Genomic DNA, 11,051 nt, shown 5'->3' on the forward strand with positions numbered 1-11,051 from the left:
CAGTGCTGTGTAAATTTACAGCGCTATATAAATAAAGCTTAATAATAATAATAATAATAATAATAATAATAATAATAATAATAACAGGAGTTGTCAAAGATTATTGCCAATGGCTCTGAAATTACGCCTGCAAGTTCTTTTAATACCCTTGGATGTAGTTCATCTGGTCCCAGAGAGTTAAATTAATTTAGATTAACTAGGCATTCCTGTACTACCTCTTCACTTCTTCTGTGCTGAATTTCCCTATTCTGCCCTCTATTTCCCTCAGGTTGAGCACACTTTTCCTTTTGTGAGAAGACTGAGGCAAAGAAGGTGTTGAGTAATTCTGCCTTTTTTCTGTCCCCTGTTAGCATCATCCCTGGATATATTTCAGAAGAAGCCTTCAAGTGGTTTCCAGAATGTCCAAAATATTTTTGCTTATTCATGGAATCTGAACAGACCTAGTTGTTTCACTTAACATGTCCCTATGGTTAGCTTTGGATAAAAAGTTCATTGAAACATGTCAAATTGCCCTTCTTTTTGGGGTTGCATGAACCTATTCCTATTCTTCCAGTATAATTTTCTTTTAAAAAGTAATGGCCACTTAATTGGGGCATCACTAGGGTGGTGTGGGATGTGTGGGTCACATGAGGTGACACCTAAATTTACCCAAAGGGGGTTCTAAGTTTGAGGAGGGATTCAAACCCTGGTCTCCTGGAGTCCTAGTTCAACATTTCAAAGATGTTGCTGTGTGCCTTCAAATCATTTCTGACTTGCAGAACTTCTGACTCTAATAAAAATCTAACATGCAGTTTTCTCAGCAAGATTTGTTCTGAAGAGCTTTGCCTCGGCCTTCTTCTGAGGCTGAGTGTGTGACTTGCCCAAGGTTACCCAGTAGTTTTCCATGACTGAACAGGGATTCAAACCCTGGTCTCTAGAGCCATAGTCCAATGTTCAGACCACCACACCATGCTGGCTGTCACTCCAACCACTACACCACATCAGTTCACTGTAACTGGACAACTGCAACGGACAACTATTGCAGAGTAGGCAGGAAAATGCAATTCTAACCAATCTCAGCAAGGTGATTTTTCCTACATCGTCCCTAAATAAGGTGGCTAGTAAATATCCACTCCTGCTAGTGGCTGGATGGGTGAGTCCACAAGAAGCAGCATGTAAAGTGCTTAGAGTGTTGTTTCCATTTACATGACATTTTGACCTTCTTATTAAATGGCTGGGGAAGTTACATAAGAAAAAACAAATCCACTACATGTGTCCTCTTTGCCCTACAATGAAGTAACATAAGCACACATTTGTGGTCATTACAGACCATATTTATTTATTTCAAGGATTTCTATCCCATTTTTCTCTCACAATGGGATTCACGAAGGTACTGCATATTTTAAAGTTTTTTTGTGGGTTTTTTGGGCTATGTGGCCATGTTCTGTAAGAGTTTATTCCTGACATTTCGCCAGCATCTGTGGCTGGCATCTTCAGAGAAATGAAGTTATATTATTATTATTAAACTTTATTTCTAGAGCGCTGTAATTATATACAGTAATTATTGCATATTGTGTGTCTGTGGGGTAGGTTACAGATTTTGTCCATGGCCATAAACATATGTGCATAAAACTCTTGCAACAAATCATGCATTTAATCACATCATTGTGAGTTTTATGAAGCAAAAAGTTAGCATGATTGATCCATGATCTTCAATCTGACTCCAACAGTGAGCAATTTTGGTCTAGGTTTCAAATGGGACAATTTCAGAAGGTAGTAACTGTTGTTGCAAGAAACACGTTAGCTGTCCTTCAACCTCAACCTCTGCAAGAATATAAGAGATTTTAAAAAAGTTAAGTTGGGCACATAAAGGCACAAGGGAAGTAATTCCTTCAAACATTGTGTGGACAGTAAGAGAGGAAGGTTCTGTGACTTCTTAAAGGCTGAAAGCCCAGCTTTATATAAACCCTTTTGATATAGTGACATGTAAGTATTTTTCAGCAATGATCCTGATATAATGCCAATTTGTTCACCTCTTGGTTTAATAGTCCTGATGAGGGCACAGTGTGCAATACGTAAGGAAGTTATTGGAACAGTATGTTAACCTGATGACAGATTCTGGATTCCTCAGCCTGGAGCAATACACATGAGGACATTATTATTTATTATTATTTTTTCATCTTTTCTCCTAGTAAGGCACTCAAATCAGCTTGTGTGTGTGTGTGTTTGTGTGCGAGTGTGCGTGCCTTCCAGTCACCTATTGATTTATGGTACTGTGAATTTCACAGAGTTTTCATAGGTAAGGAATTGTCAGAGGTGGTTTTGCCAGTTCTAACATGTGGCCTACAGCAGCTAGCATTCATAGACAAAGAATCTTACTACAGATTATCAAACACATAGTTAAACATTCAAAAAGATGTGGTGGCTCAGTGGTTAAGATGCCAACTCTGACAACCACAAGGTCAACAGATTGGCAGTTTGAGACCCAAGCACCTCATGACACAGTGAGCTCCTGTCATGGGCCCCAGCTTCTGCCGATTTAGCATTTTGAAAGCATGTAAAAGTGCAAGTAGATAAATAGGTATCACTCTGGTGGGAAGGTAACAGCGTTTTGTGCAGTCATGCTGGCCACATGCACAGGGAGTGGTCTTTGACAATGCTGGGTCTCCGACTTAGTAACAGAGATTATCTCTGCCCTCTACAGTTGGATATGACTAGAGACGATCAAGTCCAAGGGGGAATCTTTACCTTTAGTGAAAATTCACAAAATGTACATGTTAAAGAGTGGCTCAACTATAAAAAACAGAAAATTCTTCACCTGTCTATAGAAACAGCATAGAAAGGCTGCCAGTCTAACTGCTCTGGGAATGGCACTCCAGAGCCTGGAGGTAGCCACTGAGAAGGTCCTCTCCTTTCTCCCACCAGAACAAGGTGTGCCTTTGTGATGTGGGACTGAGAGGCATTCAGCCAGTTGAAGGAAACAGGTCACACTGAGGACTGAAGGCTGTTGGTGTGTATAGCACCATAGCTCTCTCATATTCAGTGTTGAGATCGAGATAGGACAAGGTCTCTAGTGTCTCTGAATAAAGGTAGGAAGCACACTCTCCCAGTTTTCTGATGAAAGTGGCTTTTCCCTCCCCATGTCATTGGCAAAAACAGCACACCATTTTGCTTTTGCACTGGTGTCAAGGCAGCACTTCCCGGACTCACTCTCTTGGTTGTTTCTGTTCCTCACCTGCCTACTTCTACATAGCAAGGGAATTTCCAGTTGCCTTCTTGGCTTGAGTAGTGATGATGATGATGATGATGATGATGATTATGCCACAATTGGCTGGTGACATGTATCTTCCCCTAATTTATGCTATATAATGTTTAAGCCTATTGGTACAGTTTTGATGGCCTACACCTACCATGGAATAATAAGATTGAATAGAGAAGTGAGATGGGTTATATTGGGTCCCACTATGGGAGAAAAGTGGGATAAAAATAAAATAAAATATGGTCCATGTCATTGACCTAAAATCTATTTATGACGTAAGGCTCATTCAAGTTGCACAAGGAGTGAAAACAAAAACACAAACCAGTGTGAAACTTGTTTGGTGGCAGAGAAGATTGACGTGCCTTGACTGATGTGATTTTTGAAATGGCAATGCACATGCAGCTTGACCAGTTTGTATAATGAGGACAAAATTGATGTCATTGTCAGCTTTTCCAGGAAGGAACAAGGAAGGTTAAAGAGCCTGAGAATGAATGAACAAATGTACCAGGACATTGTTGAGTTGTCTTGTTTGTGGGACAGGTGAAGGTGAAACACTCAGGCCTGTGTATTTTGTGTTGACTGCTTAATAAGTATGAATGGCTTAAAAAATCATAAGGTCATAGAATCATAGACCTGAAAGGACTGAGAGACCAATCTAGTCTGGTCCGTGACATGGAGAAGTCCACTGGTGAACTACCCCAAGAGGTGCGAATCTCTCTTTAAAAACACTTAATCTCTGTTTAAAAACCTCTAATAAAGGAGTCCACCACTGCCTGAGGCAATCTGTTCCAGTGGAAAACAGATCTTATGAAGTTCTTCCGAATGTTTAGTCAGAATCTCTTTCCTTCTGCTTTGAATTGTTGCCCTACCGTCTTGGGCAGCAGATAACCAGCTTGCTCCATCTTCCACCTCAGAGCCAATCAGCTATTTAAACTTGGCTATCACATCAGTTGCAGGGCCTAAATACAGGAAGGCTCCACTTATTTGAGGTGTTAAGGACCAGAGGACTGGCAGAAAGTGGAACTGGTTGAAAAGTGGCACCCAAAATTTTTTAGATTGCAAATGCATTCTGGATACAGGAAACATAAATGTTACACTATATATCACTTTTGAATGCATGCAAATGCTGAATTAATACACTACACTACACACACACACACATGTGCATGAGCAGTCCCAAGCGAACTTTGTAGGCAAAAAGAACTGCCAAAAGAGTAGAATCCCTGTCAAATTAATGGAATTTGTCTGTAATTTGCAAGCATGAAAAGAGAAGTCATTTGAAATCAAGTTGGCTAAAGGCACCAGATCCTATCTGATCTTGAAATCTAAGCAGGATCAACCCTAATTAGTACTTGAATGGGGGGACTGCCAATGAATATCAGATGCTGTAGGCTAGACCCAAAGGAAGGAACTGGCAAAACCACCTTGGAATATTACTTGCCTAAGAAAACCCTACGATTTCATGGGATCCCCAGAAGGTGACTTGAAGGCACATATCACATTACATCTCAATCTTCTCTCTTTCAGCTGAACATACCTGCCATCCTCAACCATTCCTTATAGACTAGGTTCCCAGAACTTTTATCATTTTGATTGCCTTCTTCTGAATATGTTCTTGTTTGTGTCCATCATCATTCGTTTGATTCTGTAGATTAGAAGGGAGACAATGAGGTTTAAGTGAAACAACAGACTGTGAGAAAGATGGATCCAGCACAAACAATGGTACAGCCCAAGGCTAAGAACAAGATAGTGTCCTTTCCTGTTCCATGTATAAAAGCCATGGATTAGCAGATGAACCTTTACTTCAATGTTGACAATATTCAGAGCACCCAAAGGCAATGAACTAGGGATTTTATCACACGGGGAAATCCCATGTAGAAACGGGGGTTTAAATCAGAAAAAAACGGCAAAAGCAGGATGATTATCACATGACGTTGTTGTTAAAGTGGTGCTAACCCAAAGTGAAGGTAGATGGAAAGTAGACAAAAGCAGCTTCTTTTTACTTTTGAAAATCCCAAAAGTACTGGGATTGTCAAAAGTAAAAAGGAGTGGTTTTTGTCTACTTTCCATTCGGGGTAACATCATTTTAACAATGATGTGTTTGAAAACCAACCGGCTTTTGCGTTTTTTTCCAGCTTTTAAATCCCATTTTTGCATGGGATTTTCTCAGTGTGATAAACTCCCAAGTATAGCAGGACATATGGGACACAGGTCTCTTCCCCAAATGCTTGCTGCCATTTCCCAGTGATCACCTCAAATGGAAGGAACACTTTGGAGATACATAGAGAAACCCATGCAAAGGGCCAGCCTTACCATGAAGAAAATCAAAGTATTGTTTTCTTAGTAATATCTGTGATGGCAGGCACAAGCTCAGAGTCACCACAGATGAAGTCATTTCACTTTATCCTCACTACAACCTTGTCAAAAAAGAAAAGAAGAGTGTAGAAAAGTCAGATAACTAAGCAAATTATTATGTAAAGAAATCTTGTAGCATCTTTGAGACTAACTGAAAGAAAGAAGTTGGCAGCATGAGCTTTCATAGACTTAAGTCTACTTCCTCAGATGCATTTGGCCTGAGGAAGTAGACTTAAGTCTATGGAGTTTATTGCACGAGACAGATCCCATGCAGAAACTGGATTTAAATTGAACCCCCCGCCCCCAACAAAAGTGGGTAGTTTTTCAGGCAACATTCGGGGTTAACCCAAACAGAAAGTAGAAAAAAACTCGCTCCTTTTTTCTTTTGGAAAATCCCAAATTTGTCTACCTTCTGTTTGGGATAATCTCACATTAACCCCGTCCAGTGTGAAAAATTACCTGCTTTTGTGGTTTCCCCCCCTGCTTTTTAAATCCTGTTTCTGCATGGGATTTTTGCAGTTTGCTCCCATGTGATAAAATCCTACGAAAGCTCATGCTGCCAACTTCTTTCTTTCATTTAGTCTCAAAGGTGCTACAAGATCTCTGTACATACTGAATTTACAGAATAACATGGCTATATCTTTGAATTCTAATCAAATTCTTGTTTGTCTAGATGCCCTTGAGCACTATTTTTAAGAACAAGAGGTTTCTGGGCCACCAAAGAAGAAGACAACATCTTTCAGGGGCATCCTAAAAACTGTGGACTTGCCACCTGGGGGCTGAGTCGGGGCCTAGAGTCCTCATGATGCATGCCCTGATTCTGCCCCCATGGCGCTGTGATGACGCTTGCTGCTGCACATGGCACATGGCATCATGGAGCTCCTCTGGTACTGCATGACACAACACTGAAGAAGCACCGTAAAGCAGCGGCACCACAGCTATCACACCCTTTGCAGGGTGCAAAATGTAGCCTCTTTTCACAGCTCCTTTTTGCACCCTGCATAGGCCAGATCGGGATTGTGGTGTGTGGTTGTTGCAGCCCCTATGTGACTGTAAAAGGAGTGGCTGCAGGCTGCCCCTTATGGCCAGTCTGCACAGCCACTCAGTTAGTTCAGGTGAGGTGCAGGCATCATGCATACACACCCGATAGAGCCAGCAACTCAGTGTATGTGGCTTTGGGGAAGGGTTGGGGGCAGGACAGTGACACAGATGCAATGGGATAGTACTAGTGCAGTGGATCCTTCAGGGGTCAGGATGACCAGATGTCATAACCACATAGGAAGACAAGGCACTGTAAAATGTAGGACAGTCAAGAAAAATTGACATTACAAAACAAAAACTAAGAACACTAATATACATTCTTACATTTAGTCATGCTTAAAATGAAGGACATTTTGGATTCCTCCTCAACAGAAGTTTGAAATGTAGGACATGTCCTGGGAAAGGAGGACATCTCATCATCCTGTCTAGAGTGGGATCAGTTACAGAGCCTACTTGGTCTGTTGGCCTTACTTCATGGTATTCTGAGGATTAATTTTGCCTGGGGACAGTCCCAGTTTCTACACAGGTGTATGACTTAGGCTGCATTGTAGTAGTAGTTAATATAGTGCTATTAGTAATTATTATGTGGAGCAATTATATTTTGGGTAACCACTTGCTTCAGGCTTCTTGCTTCAGGCTAAGGGAAGTTAAGAATGCCTTGATGAAAGGGGTGGGATGTTTTTTTGTTACCACATCACCAAATAGTATTTCAAAAGTCTGGGCTTTACAGAGCTGAGGGGGTTCACCTCTCTGAGGAGGTCAATCTTTTGTTTTTGGGCAATTTGCAGTGGGAAATAAGAGCCCTGTTGGCTGGTCTGATGGGGGAAACAGATACATGTTGTCCATAGCAAGTAGTGGGGGAGAAAAGATTACAGTATCCATTTTGAAGAGATGGCCTCTGGAACTCCATCTTTAGGTCGTGGGACCAGGGGGGTCGTGAAGGAGAGTAATTTTAGGGCTGGCCCAGGGATGTGCCTTCACTTTAAGTCACACAGCTTGGGGGAGGGATTCCCTGGGTTTGCCTTCCATTAGGGCCAGCCATAAAGCAACACAGGTATTGGGTTCTCCTTGAGGTTCTGGTGTTCATCCAGGGGAAGCTGTGCAGGGAGGTCTGGTGGAGATATACTGGCTGACTTGTTCCTTCATCAGGTTGCTCCCCCTTATTGCTTATCACAGAGTTAAATAATTTAATAGGCCAATATAGTGACAATTATTCAACCCATATTCTTGTTTATGGTTTTGTTATTCCCACTGTGGATGAGCAAATCAAGCTGACACACTAAATCTAGAGGAAAGGGCTGGGAGTGAGATGTTGACATCCCTTAGACCTTATAAAGGAGAGTAACAGGAAAGTCTTGTTTGCACCAATATATATTTCAACATTTCTCTAACACTACAGCCCTATAAATAGAGGAAACATTCAGATTCTATCCAGAGTCCCCATTAGTATTTGGAGAGATCTCAGGGAACGTGTCAGCCATGAAAATTATTTACCTACTCTTTGCTGTGACTGTTCTTGTCTTCCATGTTGCTTCAGGTAAGCAGGAAAGTCAACTTGGTTACCATTAAATAAATATCTTACCTATGTATGAAAGAGGAAATTTAATTTTAAGCAGTTATGAGAAATTAGATCCTCCCTTCCTTGCTGCCTCCCTCCCTCTCTTCCTAGCAATTTTTATTCCATTCTTTAAGAGAAAAAATGTCCCAGAGCAACTTACAAAGATCAGTAATGAGCGAATCCTTGCATTCTGGCTCTGAACCTAATAGAGATGCTTATCACATTGCTTGTTCATAGAATCATAGAATCATAGAATCATAGAGTTGGAAGAGACCGCAAGGGCCATCCAGTCCAACCAGCTGGCATCTTGGTTGGACTCGGTTGGCATCTTGATGTTATCAGAAGAATTTGGCCACCTAATCTGTTGCCCAGGTGCATTTCGGGTGCATCCCCAATTCCAGGAGGGCTCCTCCCTGCTCTTTTTGGGAGTTTTCTGACTTAAGAAAATGGCCACCAGAGCCCTCCTGGAAGTGGGGATGGACTCAGGATGCACCCAGGCAGCAGATAGGTGTCCACATCCATCTGATAACACGAGAATGCTCCCTGATTTAAGATTTAAGCTGGCTAGAGGTAAGCTGGTTTAACAAGCGATGCGATAAGCTCCAGATTCTGTACAACAGGGGAAAAGAATTGTAAGGAAAAGGGTGAAGGGGAAGCAAACAGAAGCACTTTAGTTATAAAGTTTTTATCACAAGGACCAAGAATGGAAAGAATTCAAGGAGAAGAAGATCCCACAATTGCAAGTCTGATTGCAAAGTGACTGGCCCAGTAACCTCTCTTGTGAAATGGTTGCTGAGGACAGAAAGGGGAGACATAAAAGCCATGTATGATTTGTAAGTTCAGAAATAAAGATTACAGCCTGAATCATTCATGAAAATAAGGGTCATTTCAGCCAGGATCAGTTCAGGGTAAGAGACTGGAAGAATAACTTTGTTTTTTAAGACAACATCAAGAAGCTTCCAGACACCATCTTGATTGTCACAGACAAAAGGGAGAAGCTGCAAATATATGGGGGCAAATATGTCTACTGAATTACAGTACAGTGCGCCCTTTGTTTACGTGAGGATCCGTTCCGGACTCCCCTGTGTAAAACAAATAACGCGTATGTTCGAACCCCATATAAATGAACGGGGCTTGTGCATGCGGTAGCGTGGCAGCGCACGTGCGCCATGGGCACGTGCCCCATTCATCCCTATGGGATGCGTTGCCCCTTCCTCCCCGTGTGGCTTTCAGCATATGCTGAAAGCCGCATAAAGTATGGCCATGTATGATGCGGGCGCACTGTATGTCTATCCCACCATATATCAAAAGATCTCAGGGCAGTGTGCAAGTACAGGTTCACCCTCTCTTATCCAGAATCCTGGCATCTTAAGTGTTTTTTATATATAGTTAAGTAAATATGGTATGTGCATTACCATCTTGAGATAAATTCCAACTGAAGCAAAGAACGCTCCTCAGCCCTGAATGGGGACGGCTTGTGGCCGGGCGATGGAATGGGGCCATTTTGAGGACACTTTGAGGTGTGGTAAAATGCGTTTCTTCTCAGACTCGCACAGCCCGAGTGGCCCCTTCCCATGCCCATAGGGGGGGGGGGGGATGGGTGCGATAAGCTTCCTGGTGGTGCAGTGGTTAAATGCCGGTACTGGATCCACAAGGTTGTGAGTTCGGTCCCAGGAGTTCGATCCCTCCCCCCAGCCTTCCATCCTTTCGTAGGTTGTTAAAATGAGTACCCAGCTTGTTCAGGGCATTTGGCCTGCAGATTGTAAACTGCTTAGAGATTGATAAATGCTATAGAAATTTAAATGCTATTGCTAATGTCACTAGTTCCTGGACCAGGATACTCCAGTGCAGAAAACCACTTGAATTAAATGCTCTTTATCCTGTCTCCTTAAATAAGAGGGAAGGAGTAATCCTTCATTTCACTTTGACCTAGGAATAGACCTTTTAGCTAAGATTTCTCTCTTGGTTTCCAAACAGGAAAATATGTACTCTGTGTGTGTGTGTGTGTGTGTATTGTATGTGTGTCATTCTATGGCTGGCACTTAATGCACAATGAGTAATGATTTCATGAGTGGCCCTCCCTAAATCTCAAATTTTGGTCTGGAAAATCCAGGGCCTGGGGCAATTCTGAACTGGCAACCCTAACTGACAAAGGTGTGAGGATGTGTCTCTTTTTGGCAGTTGTGAACAGCACTCCTCTGCATTGTAAATCAGTCCCAAATTCAAATCTCACCTCTATAAAGAAGTCAGGTGGGCCCGGAAAAGCCTTTCTCCTCCTCAGCCTCAGCCTTCCCATCTACATGGAGCACTAATACTGACCTATCTTTGCAGGGTTTTTATAAAGCTTACAATTAGATAATGCTCTGAATGTTTGGAAGAATAATAGAATCTTAGAGTTGGAAGACACCACGAAAGTAATCTAGTCCAACCCACTGCTATGCAGTAAGGCACAGATAAAGTACTCCTAAAAGATGTCCATCCAACCTTCATTTAAAGACCTGTAAAGAAGGAGACTCCCCCTGCCCTAGTTAATTTATTCCTCTGTTGAGCAGTTCTTACGGTAAAAAAGTTTTTCCTAATGTTTAGAGGAAATTCCCTTTTCTTTCAGTAAAAGAACAATGTTACTGCTATTATTCCACACGGACAAAGTATCATTGGTAAAGACCGTTAAGCATCCAAATTTGTTACCCTTCCCTTCTTGCATGGCAAGCCTCATCTGAGATCACAACCTTTTATGGAGTGTGTGTTTGCTCTTTTGCACAGGGCAATCCAATTCCTGTCGAGATCTGGGAGGCTTCTGCCAGATTCCTCTGAGTAAGAAATGCCTCTATGGATCTCTTCCAGCCAACTGTGGCATTA

At 42.0% G+C, this 11,051-nt stretch overlaps 1 long non-coding RNA gene across 1 annotated transcript; it reads right to left on the minus strand.

The window, feature by feature from the left end:
- Positions 1–1,618: 1,618 nt before the first annotated feature.
- Positions 1,619–10,508, minus strand: LOC121915742. Its single transcript, XR_006100738.1, has 4 exons — positions 10,426–10,508; positions 8,133–8,216; positions 4,776–4,883; positions 1,619–1,803 (listed from the first exon to the last, which is right to left on the minus strand). It is a non-coding gene; the product is annotated as an uncharacterized LOC121915742 (long non-coding RNA).
- Between the last annotated feature and the right edge of the window lie 543 nt (positions 10,509–11,051).

Source organism: Sceloporus undulatus, chromosome 1 (assembly GCF_019175285.1).
Source record: "Sceloporus undulatus isolate JIND9_A2432 ecotype Alabama chromosome 1, SceUnd_v1.1, whole genome shotgun sequence".
NCBI lineage: Eukaryota > Metazoa > Chordata > Lepidosauria > Squamata > Phrynosomatidae > Sceloporus > Sceloporus undulatus.